General features: G+C 51.3%; 6 non-coding genes and 1 pseudogene across 6 annotated transcripts; all 7 read left to right on the forward strand.

The window, feature by feature from the left end:
• Window positions 1-400: 400 nt before the first annotated feature.
• On the forward strand, window positions 401-591 carry LOC140397691 (U2 spliceosomal RNA). Its single transcript, XR_011937123.1, has one exon. It is a non-coding gene; the product is annotated as a U2 spliceosomal RNA (small nuclear RNA).
• A 786-nt stretch (window positions 592-1,377) lies between these two features.
• LOC140397795 (U2 spliceosomal RNA) lies at window positions 1,378-1,568 on the forward strand. Its single transcript, XR_011937223.1, has one exon. It is a non-coding gene; the product is annotated as a U2 spliceosomal RNA (small nuclear RNA).
• A 6,125-nt stretch (window positions 1,569-7,693) lies between these two features.
• LOC140397203 (U2 spliceosomal RNA) lies at window positions 7,694-7,879 on the forward strand. Its single transcript, XR_011936756.1, has one exon. It is a non-coding gene; the product is annotated as a U2 spliceosomal RNA (small nuclear RNA).
• Window positions 7,880-14,015: 6,136 nt separating this feature from the next.
• On the forward strand, window positions 14,016-14,196 carry LOC140397124 (U2 spliceosomal RNA; annotated as a pseudogene).
• Window positions 14,197-14,980: 784 nt separating this feature from the next.
• LOC140397520 (U2 spliceosomal RNA) lies at window positions 14,981-15,171 on the forward strand. The gene has a single exon (XR_011936955.1). It is a non-coding gene; the product is annotated as a U2 spliceosomal RNA (small nuclear RNA).
• Window positions 15,172-15,955: 784 nt separating this feature from the next.
• Window positions 15,956-16,146, forward strand: LOC140397775 (U2 spliceosomal RNA). The gene has a single exon (XR_011937204.1). It is a non-coding gene; the product is annotated as a U2 spliceosomal RNA (small nuclear RNA).
• Window positions 16,147-16,931: 785 nt separating this feature from the next.
• LOC140397493 (U2 spliceosomal RNA) lies at window positions 16,932-17,122 on the forward strand. Its single transcript, XR_011936929.1, has one exon. It is a non-coding gene; the product is annotated as a U2 spliceosomal RNA (small nuclear RNA).
• Window positions 17,123-18,696: the final 1,574 nt, after the last annotated feature.

Here is an 18,696-nt window from a genome sequence, read left to right on the forward strand (position 1 = left end):
CTTTTCGTTCTCCTGACTCCACGACCAACACGCCAGGGTGGAGCTCAGGGAGACTAGACATTGCCCTCTGTTGGATTCCGCCAGTACTTGCTGCTTGCACGGATTGCCCTTTGTTCGACAAAGGTGGAGATTACTTCGACTCCCTCCGTTGGGTGTCACTGGGCCTTCACAGCGTCTCCATTTCATCTGGTGACGACAGGGGACGGCTTGCCAGACGATGTCTTTGTGTTGTGTTTACTGGTTCTGCATGCACAGACTCCACCGTGCTCGGCCAAGCTGGATGTCTCTTGACCAACAGTGAGCGTAGACTAAAAGTTTCAAAGCACAGTCGAGCGCAGCAAGGTGCACCTGAATGTCGGTGGAAGAGGAGGACAAGAGCCATTGCCGGAAAATATGGGCTATCGCTTCTCGGTCTTTTGACTCAGATCAAGTGTAGTATCTGTTCTTATCAGTTTAATATCTGATATGTCCTCAATCTGGGGACCGAATATTAAATTGATTTTTAGGACTCGGAGATGGTTCAGGGGTTTGCTCCTTCCGCTCCACGCATGAACCTGGTCTTGCAGTGCTTCCAGGAATGGTGCCCTCTCCCCGCTTTGGGGCGCAAAATGTATAAAAGCAGAAAATGCCGCAAAACCTGGCTTACCCTTTTCTCTCTTGTCCAGTTGTCTCATCCTGACCAATTTAAGGCCTTTCAGGCTCCAAAGCATTGCTAGCTTTTCTGCTGGCGGGGGCTTCGTGCACGAATGTTGTGAGCCGATGGACTCGCGGACTTGCGGCAGCCAGGCTCCGTTTTCAGCTGATATGCCACACAGATTTCCTGCTGCTCTTTACAGGCCACTCACCTTCACACTCGGATGCCGACTTGCCTTCTCCTCTCTTCAGTTACCACATCCCTTCATCCTGCACAACGGGGAAGTGTGGCGACAGACTGAACGGCATTCTCTTTGGATGTAGGTATACCTTCACGGCGTCTCTTTTCGTTCTCCTGACTCCACGACCAACACGCTAGGGTGGAGCTCAGGGAGACTAGACATTGCCCCCTGTTGGATACCGCCAGTACTTGCTGCTTGCACGGATTGTCCTTTGTTAGGCAAAGGTGGAGATTTCTTCCACTCGCTCCGTTGGGTGTCACTGGGCCTTCACAGCGTCTCCATTTCATCTGGTGACGACAGGGGACGGCTTGCCAGACGATGTCTTCGTGTTGTGTTTTACTGGTTCTGCATGCACAGACTCCACCGTGCTCGGCCAAGCTGTAGGTTTCTTGACCAACAGTGAGCATAGACTAAAAGTTCCAAAGCACAGTCGAGCGCAGCAAGGTGCACCTGAATATCGGTGGATGAGGAGGACAAGAGCCATTGCCGGAAAATATGGGCTATCGCTTCTCGGCCTTTTGGCTCAGATCAAGTGTAGTATCTGTTTTTATCAGTTTAATATCTGATATGTCCTCAATATGGAGACCGAATATTAAATTGATTTTTAGGACACGGAGATGGTTCAGGGGATTGCTCCTTCCGCTCCACGCATCAACCTGGGCTTGCAGTGCTTCCAGGAATGGTGCCTTCACCCCGCTTTGGGGCGGAAATGTATAAAAGCAGAAAATGCCTACCCCTTTTCTCTGTTGTCCAGTTGCCTCATCTTGACCAATTTAAGGCATTTCAAGCTCCAAAGCATTGCTAGCTTTTCTGCTGGCGGGAGCTTCGTGCACTAATGTTGCGAGTCGATGGACTCGAGGACCTTCGGCAGCCAGGCTCCGTTTTCAGCTGATATGCCGCACAGATTTCCTGCTGCTTTTTACAGGCCACTCACCCTCACCCTCGGATGCCGACTTGCCTTCTCCTCACTTCAGTTACCACATCCCTTCATCCTGCACAACGGGATACTGTTGCGACAGACTGAACGGCATCCTGTTTGGATGTAGGTATACCTTCACGGCGTCTCTTTTAGTTCTCCTGACTCCACGACCAACACGCCAGGGTGGAGCTCAGGGAGACTAGACATTGCCCTCTGTTGGATTCCGCCAGTACTTGCTGCTTGCACGGATTGCCCTTTGTTCGGCAAAGGTGGAGATGACTTCGACTCCCTCCGTTGGGTGTCACTGGGCCTTCACAGCGTCTCCATTTCATCTGGTGACGACAGGGGATGGCTTGCCAGACGATGTCTTCGTGTTGTGTTTACTGGTTCTGCATGCACAGACTCCACCGTGCTCGGCCAAGCTGGATGTCTCTTGACCAACAGTGAGCGTAGACTAAAAGTTCCAAAGCACAGTCGAGCGCAGCAAGGTGCACCTGAATGTCGGTGGATGAGGAGGACAAGAGCCATTGCCGGAAAATATGGGTTATCGCTTCTCGGCCTTTTGACTCAGATCAAGTGTAGTCTCATTTGATCGAGAGAAGCTGAGGACTTCGTTGTGGATTGGAGAACTCGGAGGGATTGAAGTCGTCAAAGAGGAAACGTTTGGAGCTTGGCTGCTATTGGTGGATCTACATGCTGGCCTAAACGTCGGGTTTAGGCCTAACACCGATACAGTTTCACACCCAACGTACGAGCTATGGATGCAGCTGCATCCCGACCACCAGGCTGGGGAATGCGAAACACTGTCCGAGTCACAGTAAAGAAAACGGAGGGAGAGTCACCTTTGGACCGGAAACACTTCGTGAAGAGGGTGCTGCTCGAGTGTTGTGGGTTTAAAGCAACAGATATCTTCTGCTTGCAAAACTTCCCCAAGAATGGTTTCTTTGATGTCACCTTCAAGAGCGTCGCAGCGTGCATCAAATTCTTGAATGTCTTCAAGGAAAAAGGTAACCAGAGTCCCCTGTCGATCCTGACTGCGGAGCCTCTGTTTACGCTACCGGCAGAGCGAAATCGGGTTGTTACACTGCACACGTACAAACCCCACGTCCCTGTGTCTGATGTGCTCACGTTCCTCGCCAGGTACGCTGAGCTGAAAAGTGACAGCGTGCAAGTGAAAGACACCTTTGGCATCTGGACAAGTGAGCACCAGGTCAAGGTGACCCTAAGAACGGACAGCAACGGAGCCATCCTGCATCCCCCCTCCAATTTCGCTATTGGAGTAAATCGTGGCTACCTCTACTACGTGGGACAGCCACGAGTATGCCACATCTGTGGCAAAACGGGGCATGTTGCCGCAAACTGCAGTGTGACCTTCTGCAGGAACTGCAGGCAGGAGGGACACATGACTAAGGACTGCAAGGAAGACAAGTGCTGCAACCTGTGTGGGGAGGCCGGCCATCTTTACAGGGCCTGCCCGAAACGCGGGGCGACATATGCACAGATCATCAGCAGTGGAGTCAAAAAGGCGACCAGAGAGGAGGTGCATACACCCTCCACCGAAAAAGACACCACGGTTCAGAATGAGGAAAAGCAACAGAAGGGCCCCCAACAAAAAGAGGAGGCCCCAGCACCTCCTGACAACCCAACCCCAGCCCCATCTGATGAGGAACACTCAATGGAAGAGGAAGAGGATGGGACAAAGAATAAAGAGCCCTGGGAAACCGTGAACAGGGACAAACGAAAGAGAAAACAAAAAAACAAACTGAAGAACCCCCTGAGGGGTAGTGGCAAAAAGCGACACCTCTCAGCCGGCGCACTTAGTGCCGACACCTCATCCGTTGAGGGAAAACAGGACAAGAATCGACCTCAGATAAAGAGGCAAAGCACCAACGTGGAACGGGAGGCACAGACCCCCCAGACCACCGACCGGGAAGAAAACAAGGTCACAGACCAACCCCCGATAGCAACGAGCAGAAACAACCCAGGTGAAGACCGGCCTGCAACCCCAACACCTACTGACTGCCACGACGAACCCCAGGGCTACACCCCCCCCCCACAATGCATCTGCATCAAAATCACGGGGCCAGTACGGACCAGAACAGTTTTCTCAGCCCTGCAACTGTGCTAAAGTTTGCGAGCACCACCGGCATGCTGGGGAACATTCAACAGCTGGAACAGCCAACTGTATAGACTCTGGACTCTTGAGACTGGTAAATCTATCTTTTTATAATGGGTTTAAAAATTGCATCCATAAATGTGCGAAGCATCAAAGATACTTCGCGGTGTGTAGCCACACTCAACTATTTGGCAAATGTAAAAGCTGACCTACTGTTCCTGCAGGAGTGCGGAATTCCGCACCTCAGCAACTACAGACGCTGGTCGAGCTGGTGGTCCCACGGGCCATCCATCTGGTCAGGAGGAAACGACTGCCGCTCCTCCGGCCTGGGTATTCTGCTGCGGGGAGGCAACTTCACCATCTCCGACGTTAAGGAGGAGGTGGGCGGGCGCCTCCTCGTAGCAGACGTTAAATACAAAAACACCCCTCTCAGACTTATTAATGTGTACGCCCCGGCCGTAAAAAGTGAGCGGCTGGCAGTTCTTCAGCAACTCCTACTGCTGTTGGCCACCTCCAAGCCGGTCATCCTGGGTGGTGACTTCAACTGCATCATCGATGCGGCTGGACGATCCAGCAAAGCCGACAGCAAACTAGACGCTACGTCCAGACTCCTGATGGAAACGGTAAAAGACGCTAAGCTGCTCGACGTCTGCAGCAACCCTGCAGACGGCGCGCAGCGTAGATACACATGGTCACGGCCAGACGGGTCCGTCCGCTCCAGGATAGACTTCTTTTTTGTGTCCCGAGCTTTCACGGTCAGGTCCACCGACGTAACGCCGGTGTTCTTCTCTGACCACTGTCTCCTACTGGCCGACTGCCACCTGCAGGAAGACCAGGGGGTAGGCAGGGGGACGTGGAAGCTAAATGTAAAACTGCTGACCCCTGAGAACATCGAGGAACTCAGGAGGGATTACAAAGGTTGGAGAACCGTGAAACCCCTCTTTGAGGCCCCACATCTCTGGTGGGAAGCAATCAAGGGGAATATCAAGAGGTTTTTCATCCTCAAGGGCGTTCAAAAGGTGAGAGAGAGACGAGGGGTCATGTCCAGGCTCCAGAAAAGTATGCAAAATTTGCTCCAGCTGCAGTCGATGGGGGTGGATGTCAAGGAGGATCTCCAAGAGGTGAAGAGCCAGCAAGCCTCGCTCTACACCTCGGAGGCCTCCAAGGTTATCTTCCGTTCCAGAGTCCGCTCTGTGGAGCAGGACGAAAAGTGCTCACGCTTCTTCTTCCTAAGGTGCACAGAGAGACCTCTGTGATCAGCAGCCTGAAGGAAGAAGATGGCTCTGAAAAGTCATCGCAGTCTGACATCCTGAGGATCAGCCAATCCTTTTATGCCGGACTGTATGACCTGAAGCCAACAGATAGCACTGTTTCCCAGACCTTCCTTTCGACTATCACGGAGGTCATAGGCGACAGCGAGCTGGAAAACTAGGACAAACCACTAACTCTGGACGAGCTGACAAAGGCCGCCAAGTCCTTCGAGACGAGTAAAACTCCCGGAAGCGACGGCTTACCGGTTGAGTTGTATTCGGCTCTGTGGGACTGGATGGGCCCAGACCTGCTGGAAGTGTACGAGAGTATGATTCTGGAAGGCAGCATGTCAGAGTCCATGAGGAAAGGCATCATCACCCTCATCTACAAGCAGAAGGGGGAAAGGGAAGAAATTCGAAATTGGCGACCCATTTCACTGTTGAATGTGGACTACAAAATTCTAGCAAAGGTCATCGCCAATCGGGTCAGGTCTGCTCTGGAGTCGGTGATCCACCCTGACCAGACCTGTGCTGTACCCGGCAGAAAGATCTCTGATAGCCTCGCGCTACTCAGGTATACGATCGCCTACGTGCAGGACAGGGGGGTGGACACTTGCCTCATTAGCCTTGACCAGGAGAAGGCTTTTGACAGAATATCACACACCTACATGATGGATGTGCTCTCCAAAATGGGGTTTGGGGAGGGAATTCGCAATTGGATCAAACTGCTCTACACAAACATCTATAGCGCAGTCTCAATCAATGGGTGGGAATCAGAAAAGTTCCAGATCAAATCTGGAGTCAGGCAGGGCTGCCCTCTCTCCTCTGCCCTTTTTGTGTGCTGCATAGAACCTTTTGCAGAGTCCATCAGGAGGGATCCGGGGATAAGAGGAGTGACGATCCCAGGCAGTGGAGGCATGCAAGTCAAGGCCTCCCTGTACATGGACGACGTTGCCGTCTTCTGCTCGGATCCTGCGTCTGTACGCAGGCTTTTGACCACCTGCGACCAGTTTGAACTGGCCTCTGGAGCCAAGGTAAACCGGGGCAAGAGAGAGGCCATGTTCTTTGGGAACTGGGCCGACCGGTCCTTTGTCCCCTTCACTGTCAGGTCCGATTACCTGAAGGTGCTGGGGATATGGTTTGGAGCTGCTGGGGCGTGCACCAAAAACTGGGAGGAGCGCATAGGAAAGGTAAGACAGAAACTGGGCTGGTGGGAGCAACGCTCCCTCTACATTGCGGGCAAAACCCTGGTCATCAGGTATGAGGTACTCTCGGTGCTACTGTACGTGGCGCAGGTCTGGCCCATAACCCGACCCTACGCCACAGCAGTCACCCGGGCCATCTTCAAATTTATCTGGCGATCCAAGATGGACCGTGTCCGAAGGGACACCATGTACAAACCTCTGGAGAAGGGAGGGCGGAACGTACCCAACGCCTCCCTCATCCTGCTGGCCACCTTTGTGTCCAGCTGCATCAAGCTGTGCGTGGACCCCCAGTATGCAAACACCAAGTGTCACTACATACTGAGGTTCTACCTGTCCCCGGTGTTGCGAAGGATGGGCCTGGCCTCATTGCCGCGGAACGCTCCAAGTAGTTGGACCGTACCGTACCACCTGTCCTTTGTGGAAAAGTTTTTGAAGGAAAACACCTTTGACCACAAGGCAATGAAGCAGTGGTCAGCACGTAATGTCCTCGAGGCCCTCAGGGAAAAGGAGACCGTGGAGGACGTTGTATGGTTCCCTGAGCAGACTGCCAGAGTCATCTGGCAGAACGCCTCATCACCAGAACTTTCAAACAAGCACCAAGACCTAGCTTGGCTGGTGGTGAGAAGGGCCCTCCCTGTCAGATTCTTCATGCACACCCGAAGGCTCTGCACCAATGCACGCTGCCCTCGGAGTGGCTGTGGGGGAAATGAGACGGTCACACACCTCCTTGTGGAATGTGCCTTTGCAAAGAAGGTCTGGAGAGAGATGCAGTGGTATTTGTCAAGGTTTATCCCAAACAGATCTGTGACACAGGACTCTGTGCTCTACGGACTGTTTCCAGGGACACACACCGAGACAAATATCAACTGCTGCTGGAAGGTCATCAACTCGGTAAAAGACGCTCTTTGGTCTGCCCGAAACTTGCTGATCTTCCAGTGCAAAGAATTGTCCTCGACCGAGTGTTGCAGACTGGCACATTCCAATGTGCAGGACTACGTGCTGAGGGACGCACTCAAGCTTGGGGCAGCTGCCGCCAAGGCGCAATGGGGAAAGACCACAGTGTAAAGTCTTTCCAGCAAATGTACACCAAGGGGCGGGTAACAGTGTAAAGCCCCCTCGGTCTGGGCAACCAACACTCCAATGTATAAAACAAACATGACAATGTAAATATTTAAGAAGGAATTGTAATGTAAAGAGTGATATGTGTACGACAATATCAAAATTGAATGGAAGAAAGTCAAGGCAACATGTAACCCTGCCGGAAATGTACAGTCAAGACAATTTGAAATGTTTCTGTCATGCTCATGATAAATTTTTATGAATAAAGTATATTTTTTTGAAAAAAAAAAAAAAAAAAAAAATCTGTTCTTATCAGTTTAATATCTGATATGTCCTCAATCTGGGGACCGAATATTAAATTGATTTTTAGGGCTCGGAGATAGTTCAGGAGCTTGCTCCTTCCGCTCCACGCATCAATCTGGTCTTGCAGTGCTTCCAGGAATGGTGCACTCTCCCCGCTTTGGGGCGCAAAATGTATAAAAGCAGAAAATGCCGCAAAACCTGGCTTCCCCTTTTCTCTCTTGTCCAGTTGTCTCATCCTGACCAATTTAAGGCCTTTCAGGCTCCAAAGCATTGCTAGTTTTTCTGCTGGCGGGAGCTTCGTGCACGAATGTTGCGAGCCGATGGACTCGCGGACTTGCGGCAGTCAGGCTCCGTTTTCAGCTGATATGCCACACAGATTTCCTGCTGCTTTTTACAGGCCACTCACCTTCACACTCGGATGCCGACTTGCCTTCTCCTCACTTCAGTTACCACATCCCTTCATCCTGCACAACGGGGAAGTGTGGCGACAGACTGAACGGCATTCTCTTTGGATGTAGGTATACCTTCACGGCGTCTCTTTTTGTTCTCCTGACTCCACGACCAACACGCTAGGGTGGAGCTCAGGGAGACTAGACATTGCCCCCTGTTGGATACCGCCAGTACTTGCTGCTTGCACGGATTGTCCTTTGTTCGGCAAAGGTGGAGATTTCTTCGACTCTCTCCGTTGGGTGTCACTGGCCTTCACAGCGTCTCCATTTCATCTGGTGACGACAGGTGACGGCTTGCCAGACGATGTCTTCCTGTTGTGTTTCACTTGTTCTGCATGCTCAGACTCCACCGTGCTCGGCCAAGCTGGATGTCTCTTGACCAACAGTGAGCGTAGACTAAAAGTTCCAAAGCACAGTCGAGCGCAGCAAGGTGCACCTGAATGTCGGTGGACGAGGAGGACAAGAGCCATTGCCGGAAAATATGGGCTATCGCTTCTCGGCCTTTTGGCTAAGATCAAGTGTAGACTCATTTGATCGAGAGAAGCTGAGGATTTCGATGACGATCGTGGATTGGAGAACTCGGAGGGGTTGAAGTCGTCAAAGAAGAAACGTTTGGAGCTTGGCTGCTATTGGTGGATCTACATGCTGGCCTAAACCTCGGGTTTAGGCCTAACGCCGATACAGTTTCACACCCAACGTACGAGCTATGGATGCAGCTGCATCCCGACCACCAGGCTGGGGCGTGCGAAACACTGTCCGAGTCACAGTGAAGAAAACGGATGGAGAGTCATCTTTGGACCGGAAACACTTCGTGAAGAAGGTGCTGCTCGAGTGCTGTGGGTTTAAAGCAACAGAGATCTTCTGCTTGCAAAACTTCCCAAAGAATGGTTTCTTTGATGTCACCTTCAAGAGCGTCGCAGCGTGCATCAAATTATTGAACGTCTTCAAGGAAAAAGGTAACCAGAGTCCCTTGTCGATCCTGACTGCGGAACCTCTGTTTACGCTACCGGCACAGCGAAATCGGGTTGTTACACTGCACACGTACAACCCCCACGTCCCTGTATCTGATGTGCTCACGTTCCTCGCCAGGTACGCTGAGCTGAAAAGTGACAGCGTGCAAGTGAAAGACACCTTCGGCATCTGGACAAGTGAGCACCAGGTCAAGGTGACCCTAAGAACGGACAGCAACGGAGCCATCCTGCATCCCCCCTCCAATTTCGCTATTGGAGTAAATCGTGGCTACCTCTACTACGTGGGACAGCCACGTGTATGCCACACCTGTGGCAAAACGGGGCATGTTGCCGCAAACTGCAGTGTGACCTTCTGCAAGAACTGCAGGCAGGAGGGACACATGACTAAGGACTGCAAAGAAGACAAGTGCTGCAACCTGTGTGGGGAGGCCGGCCATCTTTACAGGGCCTGCCCGAAACGCGGGGCGACATACGCTGAAATCATCAGCAGCGGAGTTAAAAAGGCGACCAGAGAGGAGGTGCATACACCCTCCACCGAAAAAGATACCACGGCTCAGAATGAGGAAAAGCAACAAAAGGGCCCCCAACAAAAAGAAGAGGCCCCAGCACCTCCTGACAACCCAACCCCAGCCCCATCTGATGAGGAACACTCAATGGAAGAGGAAGAGGATGGGACAAAGAATAAAGAGCCCTGGGAAACAGTGAACAGGGACAAACGAAAGCGTAAACAAAAAAACAAACTGAAGAACCCCCCGAGGGGTAGTGGCAAAAAGCGACACCTCTCAGCCGGCGCACTTAGCGCCGACACCTCATCCGATGAGGGAAAACAGGACAAGAATCGGCCTCAGATAAAGAGGCAAAGCACCAACGTGGAACGGAAGTCACAGACCCCCCAGACCACCGACCGGGAAGGAAACAAGGTCACAGACCAACCCCCGATAGTAACGAGCAGCAACAACCCTGGTGAAGACCGGCCTGCAACCCCAACACCTACTGACTGCCATGACGAACGCCAGGGCTACATCACCCCCCCCCCAATGCATCTGCATCAAAATCACGGGGCCAGTACGGACCAGAACAGCTTTCTCAGCCCTGCAACTGTGCTAAAGTTTGCGAGCACCACCGGCATGCTGGGGAACATCGAACAGCTGGAACAGCCAACTGTATAGACTCTGGACTCTTGAGACTGGTAAATCTACCTTTTAATAATGGGTTTAAAAATTGCATCCATAAATGTGCGAAGCATCAAAGATACTTCGCGGTGTGTAGCCACACTCAACTATTTGGCAAATGTAAAAGCTGACCTACTGTTCCTGCAGGAGTGCGGAATTCCGCACCTCAGCAACTACAGGCGCTGGTCGAGCTGGTGGTCCCACGGGCCATCCATCTGGTCAGGAGGAAACGACTGCCGCTCCTCCGGCCTAGGTATTCTGCTGCGGGGAGGCAACTTCACCATCTCCGACGTTAAGGAGGTGGTGGGCGGGCGCCTCCTCGTAGCAGACGTGAAATACAAAAACACCCCTCTCAGACTTATAAATGTGTACGCCCCGGCCGTAAAAAGTGAGCGGCTGGCAGTCCTTCAGCAACTCCCACTGCTGTTGGCCACCTCCAAGCCGGTCATCCTGGGTGGTGACTTCAACTGCATCATCGATGCGGCTGGACGATCCAGCAAAGCCGACAGCAAACTAGACGCTACGTCCAGACTCCTGATGGAAACGGTAAAAGACGCCAAGCTGCTCGACGTCTGCAGCAACCCTGCAGACGGCGCGCAGCGTAGATACACATGGTCACGGCCAGACGGGTCCGTCCGCTCCAGGATAGACTTCTTTTTTGTGTCCCGAGCTTTCACGGTCAGGTCCACCGACGTAACGCCGGTGTTCTTCTCTGACCACTGCCTCCTACTGGCCGACTGCCACCTGCAGGAAGACCAGGGGGTAGGCAGGGGGACATGGAAGCTAAATGTAAAACTGCTGACCCCTGAGAACAACGAGGAACTCAGGAGGGATTACAAAGGTTGGAGAACCGTGAAACCCCTCTTTGAGGCCCCACATCTCTGGTGGGAAGCAATCAAGGGGAATATCAAGAGGTTTTTCATCCTCAAGGGCGTTCAAAAGGTAAGAGAGAGACGAGGGGTCATGTCCAGGCTCCAGAAAAGTATGCAAAATTTGCTCCAGCTGCAGTCGATGTCAAGGAGGATCTCCAAGAGGTGAAGAGCCAGCAAGCCTCGCTCTACACCTCGGAGGCCTCCAAGGTTATCTTCCGTTCCAGAGTCCGCTCCGTGGAGCAGGACGAAAAGTGCTCACGCTTCTTCTTCCAAAAGGTGCACAGAGAGACCTCTGTGATCAGCAGCCTGAAGGAAGAAGATGGCTCTGAAAAGTCATCGCAGTCTGACATCCTGAGGATCAGCCAATCCTTTTATGCCGGACTGTATGACCTGAAGCCAACAGATAGCACTGTTTCCCAGACCTTCCTGTCGACTATCACGGAGGTCATAGGCGACAGCGAGCTGGAAAACCTGGACAAACCACTAACTCTGGACGAGCTGACAAAGGCCGCCAAGTCCTTCGAGACGAGTAGAACTCCCGGAAGCGACGGCTTACCGGTTGAGTTGTATTCGGCTCTGTGGGACTGGATGGGCCCAGACCTGCTGGAAGTGTACGAGAGTATGCTTCTGGAAGGCAGCATGTCAGAGTCCCTGAGGAAAGGCATCATCACCCTCATCTACAAACAGAAGGGGGAAAGGGAAGAAATTCGAAATTGGCGACCCATTTCACTGTTGAATGTGGACTACAAAATTCTAGCAAAGGTCATCGCCAATCGGGTCAGGTCTGCTCTGGAGTCGGTGATCCACCCTGACCAGACCTGTGCTGTACCCGGCAGGAAGATCTCTGATAGCCTCGCGCTACTCAGGGATACGATCGCCTACGTGCAGGACAGGGGGGTGGACACTTGCCTCATCAGCCTTGACCAGGAGAAGGCTTTTGACAGAATATCGCACACCTACATGATGGATGTGCTCTCCAAAATGGGGTTTGGGGAGGGAATTCGCAATTGGATCAAACTGCTCTACACAAACATCTATAGCGCAGTCTCAATCAATGGGTGGGAATCAGAAAAGTTCCAGATCAGATCTGGAGTCAGGCAGGGCTGCCCTCTCTCCTCTGCCCTTTTTGTGTGCTGCATAGAACCTTTTGCCGAGTCCATCAGGAGGGATCCGGGTATAAGAGGAGTGACGATCCCAGGCAGTGGAGGCATGCAAGTCAAGGCCTCCCTGTACATGGACGACGTTGCCGTCTTCTGCTCGGATCCTGCATCTGTACGCAGGCTCTTAACCACCTGCGACCAGTTTGAACTGGCCTCTGGAGCCAAGGTAAACCGGGGCAAGAGCGAGGCCATGTTCTTTGGGAACTGGGCCGACCGGTCCTTTGTCCCCTTCACTGTCAGGTCAGATTACCTGAAGGTGCTGGGGATATGGTTCGGAGCTGCTGGGGCGTGCACCAAAAACTGGGAGGAGCGCATAGGAAAGGTAAGACAGAAACTGGGCTGGTGGGAGCAACGCTCCCTCTCCATTGCGGGCAAAACCCTGGTCATCAGGTGTGAGGTACTCTCGGTGCTACTGTACGTGGCGCAGGTCTGGCCCATAACCCGACCCTACGCCACAGCAGTCACCCGGGCCATCTTCAAATTTATCTGGCGATCCAAGATGGACCGTGTCCGAAGGGACACCATGTACAAACCTCTGGAGAAGGGAGGGCGGAACGTACTCAACGCCTCCCTCATCCTGTTGGCCACCTTTGTGTCCAGCTGCATCAAGCTGTGCGTGGACCCCCAGTATGCAAACACCAAGTGTCACTACATACTGAGGTTCTACCTGTCCCCGGTGTTGCGAAGGATGGGCCTGGCCTCATTGCCGCGGAACGCTCCAAGTAGTTGGACCGTACCGTACCACCTGTCCTTTGTGGAAAAGTTTTTGAAGGAAAACACCTTTGACCACAAGGCAATGAAGCAGTGGTCAGCACGTAATGTCCTCGAGGCCCTCAGGGAAAAGGAGACCGTGGAGGACGTTGGATGGTTCCCTGAGCAGACTGCCAGAGTCATCTGGCAGAACGCCTCATCACCAGAACTTTCAAACAAGCACCAAGACCTAGCTTGGCTGGTGGTGAGAAAGGCCCTCCCTGTCAGATTCTTCATGCACATCCGAAGGCTCTGCACCAATGCACGCTGCCCTCGGAGTGGCTGTGGGGGAAATGAGACGGTCACACACCTCCTTGTGGAATGTGCCTTTGCAAAGAAGGTCTGGAGAGAGATGCAGTGGTATTTGTCAAGGTTTATCCCAAACAGATCTGTGACACAGGACTCTGTGCTCTACGGACTGTTTCCAGGGACACACACCGAGACAAATATCAACTGCTGCTGGAAGGTCATCAACTCGGTAAAAGACGCTCTTTGGTCTGCCCGAAACTTGCTGATCTTCCAGTGCAAAGAATTGTCCTCGACCGAGTGTTGCAGACTGGCACATTCCAGGGTCCAGGACTACGTGCTGAGGGACGCACTCAAGCTTGGGGCAGCTGCCGCCAAGGCGCAATGGGGAAAGACCACTGTGTAAAGTCTTTCCAGCAAATGTACACCGAGGGGCGCGTAACAGTGTAAAGCCCCTCGGTCTGGGCAACCAACACTCCAATGTATAAAACAAACATGACAATGTAAATATTTAAGAAGGAATTGTAATGTAAAGAGTGATATGTGTATGACAATATCAAAATTGAATGAAAGAAAGTCAAGGCAACATGTAACCCTGCCGGAAATGTACAGTCAAGACAATTTGAAATGTTTCTGTAATGCTCATGATAAATTTTTATGAATAAAGTATATTTTTTTGAAAAAAAAAAAAAAAAATCTGTTCTTATCAGTTTAATATCTGATATGTCCTCAATCTGGGGACCGAATATTAAATTGATTTTTAGGAGTCGGAGATGGTTCAGGGGCTTGCTCCTTCCACTCCACGCATCAACCTGGTCTTGCAGTGCTTCCAGGAATGGTGCCCTCTCCCCGCTTTGGGGCGCCAAATGTATAAAAGCAGAAAATGCCGCAAAACCTGGCTTCCCCTTTTCTCTCTTGTCCAGTTGTCTCATCCTGACCAATTTAAGGCCTTTCAGGCTCCAAAGCATTGCTAGTTTTTCTGCTGTCGGGAGCTCCGTGCACGAATGTTGTGAGCCGATGGACTCGCGGACTTGCGGCAGCCAGGCTCCGTTTTAAGCTGATATGCCACACAGATTTCCTGCTGCTCTTTACAGGCCACTCACCTTCACACTCGGATGCCGACTTGCCTTCTCCTCACTTCAGTTACCACATCCCTTCATCCTGCACAACGGGGAAGTGTGGCGACAGACTGAACGGCATTCTCTTTGGATGTAGGTATACCTTCACGGCGTCTCTTTTCGTTCTCCTGACTCCACGACCAACACGCTAGGGTGGAGCTCAGGGAGACTAGACATTGCCCCCTGTTGGATACCGCCAGTACTTGCTGCTTGCACGGATTGTCCTTTTTTCGGCAAAGGTGGAGATTTCTTCCACTCCCGTCGTTGGGTGTCACTGGCCTTCACAGCGTCTCCATTTCATCTGGTGACGACAGGGGACGGCTTGCCAGACGATGTCTTCGTGTTGTGTTTTACTGGTTCTGCATGCACAGACTCCACCGTGCTCGGCCAAGCTGGAGGTTTCTTGACCAACAGTGAGCGTAGACTAAAAGTTCCAAAGCACAGTCGAGCGCAGCAAATGCACCTGAATGTCGGTGGATGAGGAGGACAAGAGCCATTGCCGGAAAATATAGGCTATCGCTTCTCGGCCTTTTGGCTCAGATCAAGTGTAGTATCTGTTCTTATCAGTTTAATATCTGATATGTCCTCAATATGGAGACCGAATATTAAATTGATTTTTAGGACTCGGAGATGGTTCAGGGGCTTGCTCCTTCCGCTCCACGCATCAACCTGGTCTTGCAGTGCTTCCAGGAATGGTGCCTTCACCCCGCTTTGGGGCGGAAATGTATAAAAGCAGAAAATGCCGCAAAACCTGCCTACCCCTTTTCTCTGTTGTCCAGTTGCCTCATCTTGACCAATTTAAGGCATTTCAATCTCCAAAGCATTGCTAGCTTTTTTGCTGGCGGGAGCTTCGTGCACTAATGTTGCGAGTCGATGGACTCGAGGACTTTCGGCAGCCAGGCTCCGTTTTCAGCTGATATGCCGCACAGATTTCCTGCTGCTTTTTACAGGCCACTCACCCTACCCTCGGATGCCGACTTGCCTTCTCCTCACTTCAGTTACCACATCCCTTCATCCTGCACAACGGGATACTGTTGCGACAGACTGAACGGCATCCTGTTTGGATGTAGGTATACCTTCACGGCGTCTCTTTTAGTTCTCCTGACTCCACGACCAACACGCCAGGGTGGAGCTCAGGGAGACTAGACATTGCCCTCTGTTGGATTCCGCCAGTACTTGCTGTTTGCACGGATTGCCCTTTGTTCGGCAAAGGTGGAGATGACTTCGACTCCCTCTGTTGGGTGTCACTGGGCCTTCACAGCGTCTCCATTTCATCTGGTGACGACAGGGGACGGCTTGCCAGACGATGTCTTCCTGTTGTGTTTTACTGGTTCTGCATGCTCAGACTCCACCGTGCTCGGCCAAGCTGGATGTCTCTTGTCCAAGAGTGAGCGTAGACTAAAAGTTCCAAAGCACAGTCGAGCGCAGCAAGGTGCACCTGAATGTCGGTGGACGTGGAGGACAAGAGCCATTGCCGGAAAATATGGGCTATCGCTTCTCGGCCTTTTGGCTCAGATCAAGTGTAGTATCTGTTCTTATCAGTTTAATATCTGATATGTCCTCAATCTGGGGACCGAATATTAAATTGATTTTTAGGACTCGGAGATGGTTCAGGGGCTTGCTCCTTCTGCTCCACGCATCAACCTGGTCTTGCAGTGCTTCCAGGAATGGTGCCCTCTCCCCGCTTGGGGGCGCAAAATGTATAAAAGCAGAAAATGCCGCAAAACCTGGCTTCCCCTTTTCTCTCTTGTCCAGTTGTCTCATCCTGACCAATTTAAGGCCTTTCCGGCTCCAAAGCATTGCTAGCTTTTCTGCTGGCGGGAGCTTCGTGCACGAATGTTGCGAGCCGATGGACTCGCGGACTTGCGGCAGCCAGGCTCCGTTTTCAGCTGATATGCCACACAGATTTCCTGCTGCTTTTTACAGGCCACTCACCTTCACACTCGGATGCCGACTTGCCTTCTCCTCACTTCAGTTACCACATCCCTTCATCCTGCACAACGGGGAAGTGTGGCGACAGACTGAATGGCATCCTGTTTGGATGTAGGTACACCTTCACGGCGTCTCTTTTCGTTCTCCTGACTCCACGACCAACACGCCAGGGTGGAGCTCAGGGAGACTAGACATTGCCCTCTGTTGGATTCCGCCAGTACTTGCTGCTTGCACGGATTGCCGTTTGTTCGGCAAAGGTGGAGATTACTTCGACTCCCTCCGTTGGGTGTCACTGGGCCTTCACAGCGTCTCCATTTCATCTGGTGACGACAGGGGACGGCTTGCCAGACGATGTCTTCGTGTTGTGTTTACTGGTTCTGCATGCACAGACTCCACCGTGCTCGGCCAAGCTGGATGTCTCTTGACCAACAGTGAGCGTAGACTAAAAGTTCCAAAGCACAGTCGAGCGCAGCAAGGTGCACCTGAATGTCGGTGGACGAGGAGGACAAGAGCCATTGCCGGAAAAAATGGGCTATCGCTTCTCGGCCTTTTGGCTCAGATCAAGTGTAGTATCTGTTCTTATCAGTTTAATATCTGATATGTCCTCAATCTGGGGACCGAATATTAAATTGATTTTTAGAACTCGGAGATGGTTCAGGGGCTTGCTCTTTCCGCTCCACGCATCAACCTGGTCTTGCAGTGCTTCCAGTAATGGTGCCTTCACCCCGCTTTGGGGCGAAAATGTATAAAAGCAGAAAATGCCGCAAAACCTGCCTATCCCTTTTCTCTGTTGTCCAGTTGCCTCATCCTGACCAATTTAAGGCATTTCAAGCTCCAAAGCATTGCTAGCTTTTCTGCTGGCGGGAGCTTCGTGCACTAATGTTGCGAGCCGATGGACTCGAGGACTTTCGGCAGCCAGGCTCCGTTTTAAGCTGATATGCCGCACAGATTTCCTGCTGCTTTTTACAGGCCACTCACCCTCACCCTCGGATGCCGACTTGCCTTCTCCGCACTTCAGTTACCACATCCCTTCATCCTGCACAACGGGGAAGTATGGCGACAGACTGAACGGCATCCTCTTTGGATGTAGGTATACCTTCACGGCGTCTCTTTTCGTACTCCTGACTCCACGACCAACACGCTAGGGTGGAGCTCAGGGAGACTAGACATTGCCCCCTGTTGGATACCGCCAGTACTTGCTGCTTGCACAGATTGCCCTTTGTTCGGCAAAGGTGGAGATTTCTTCGACTCCCTCCGTTGGGTGTCACTGGCCTTCACAGCGTCTCCATTTCATCTGGTGGCGACAGGGGACGGCTTGCCAGACGATGTCTTCCTGTTGTGTTTTACTTGGTTCTGCATGCTCAGACTCCACCATGCTCGGCCAAGCTGGATGTCTCTTGACCAACAGTGAGCGTAGACTGAAAGTTCCAAAGCACAGTCGAGCGCAGCAATAGCGCACAACAGTCCACCAATTGTATTTAAACAGTGCCCTCGAGTCAATTAAATGCATTTCAACAGTGCCCGATTGTGAATCAAATGCATTTAAACAGTGCCCTAAGTTAAATCAAATGCATTCAAACAATGCCCTACAGTAAACCAAACGTTTTTGAACAGTGCTTTCTAGTAAATCAAATGTATTTAAATAGTGCCCTACAGTAAATGAAATGCATTTAAACAGTGACACAGTAAATCAATGTATTTAAACAGGCGCTGCAATAAATCAAATGCGTTTAAACAGTGCCCTACCGGAAACTAAATGCATTTAAAAAGTGCCATGAAGTAAATCAAATGCATTCAAACAGTGCCCTCCAGTGAGCCAAATATATTAAATCGTGATTTATAATAAATTAATTGCATTTAAGCAGTGCCTGACAGTAAATCAAAAGTATTTAAATTAAATGCGTTTACACAGTGTCCGACACGAAATCAAACGCATTGAAACAATGCCCTCCAGTAAGTCAAGTGCATTTAAACAGTGCCCGGCAGCAAACTAAAGGCATTTAAACAGTGCCCTTCAGTAAATTAAATGCATTTAAACTGCCCGACAGTAAATCAAATGTATTTAAACAGTGCCCCAGAATACATCCAAAGTATTTAAACAGTGAATAAAATATAATTAAATAGCGCACAACAGTCCATCAAATGTATTTAAACAGTGCCCCAGAATAAATCCAAAGTATTTAAACAGTGTACTGCAGTAAATCAAATATAATTAAATAGCGCACAACAGTCCATCAAATGCATTTAAACATTGCCCTCGAGTCAATTAAATGCATTTAAACAGTGCCCTACAGTAAAT

Source organism: Scyliorhinus torazame, chromosome 20 (assembly GCF_047496885.1).
Source record: "Scyliorhinus torazame isolate Kashiwa2021f chromosome 20, sScyTor2.1, whole genome shotgun sequence".
In the NCBI taxonomy this organism is placed as follows: domain Eukaryota; kingdom Metazoa; phylum Chordata; class Chondrichthyes; order Carcharhiniformes; family Scyliorhinidae; genus Scyliorhinus; species Scyliorhinus torazame.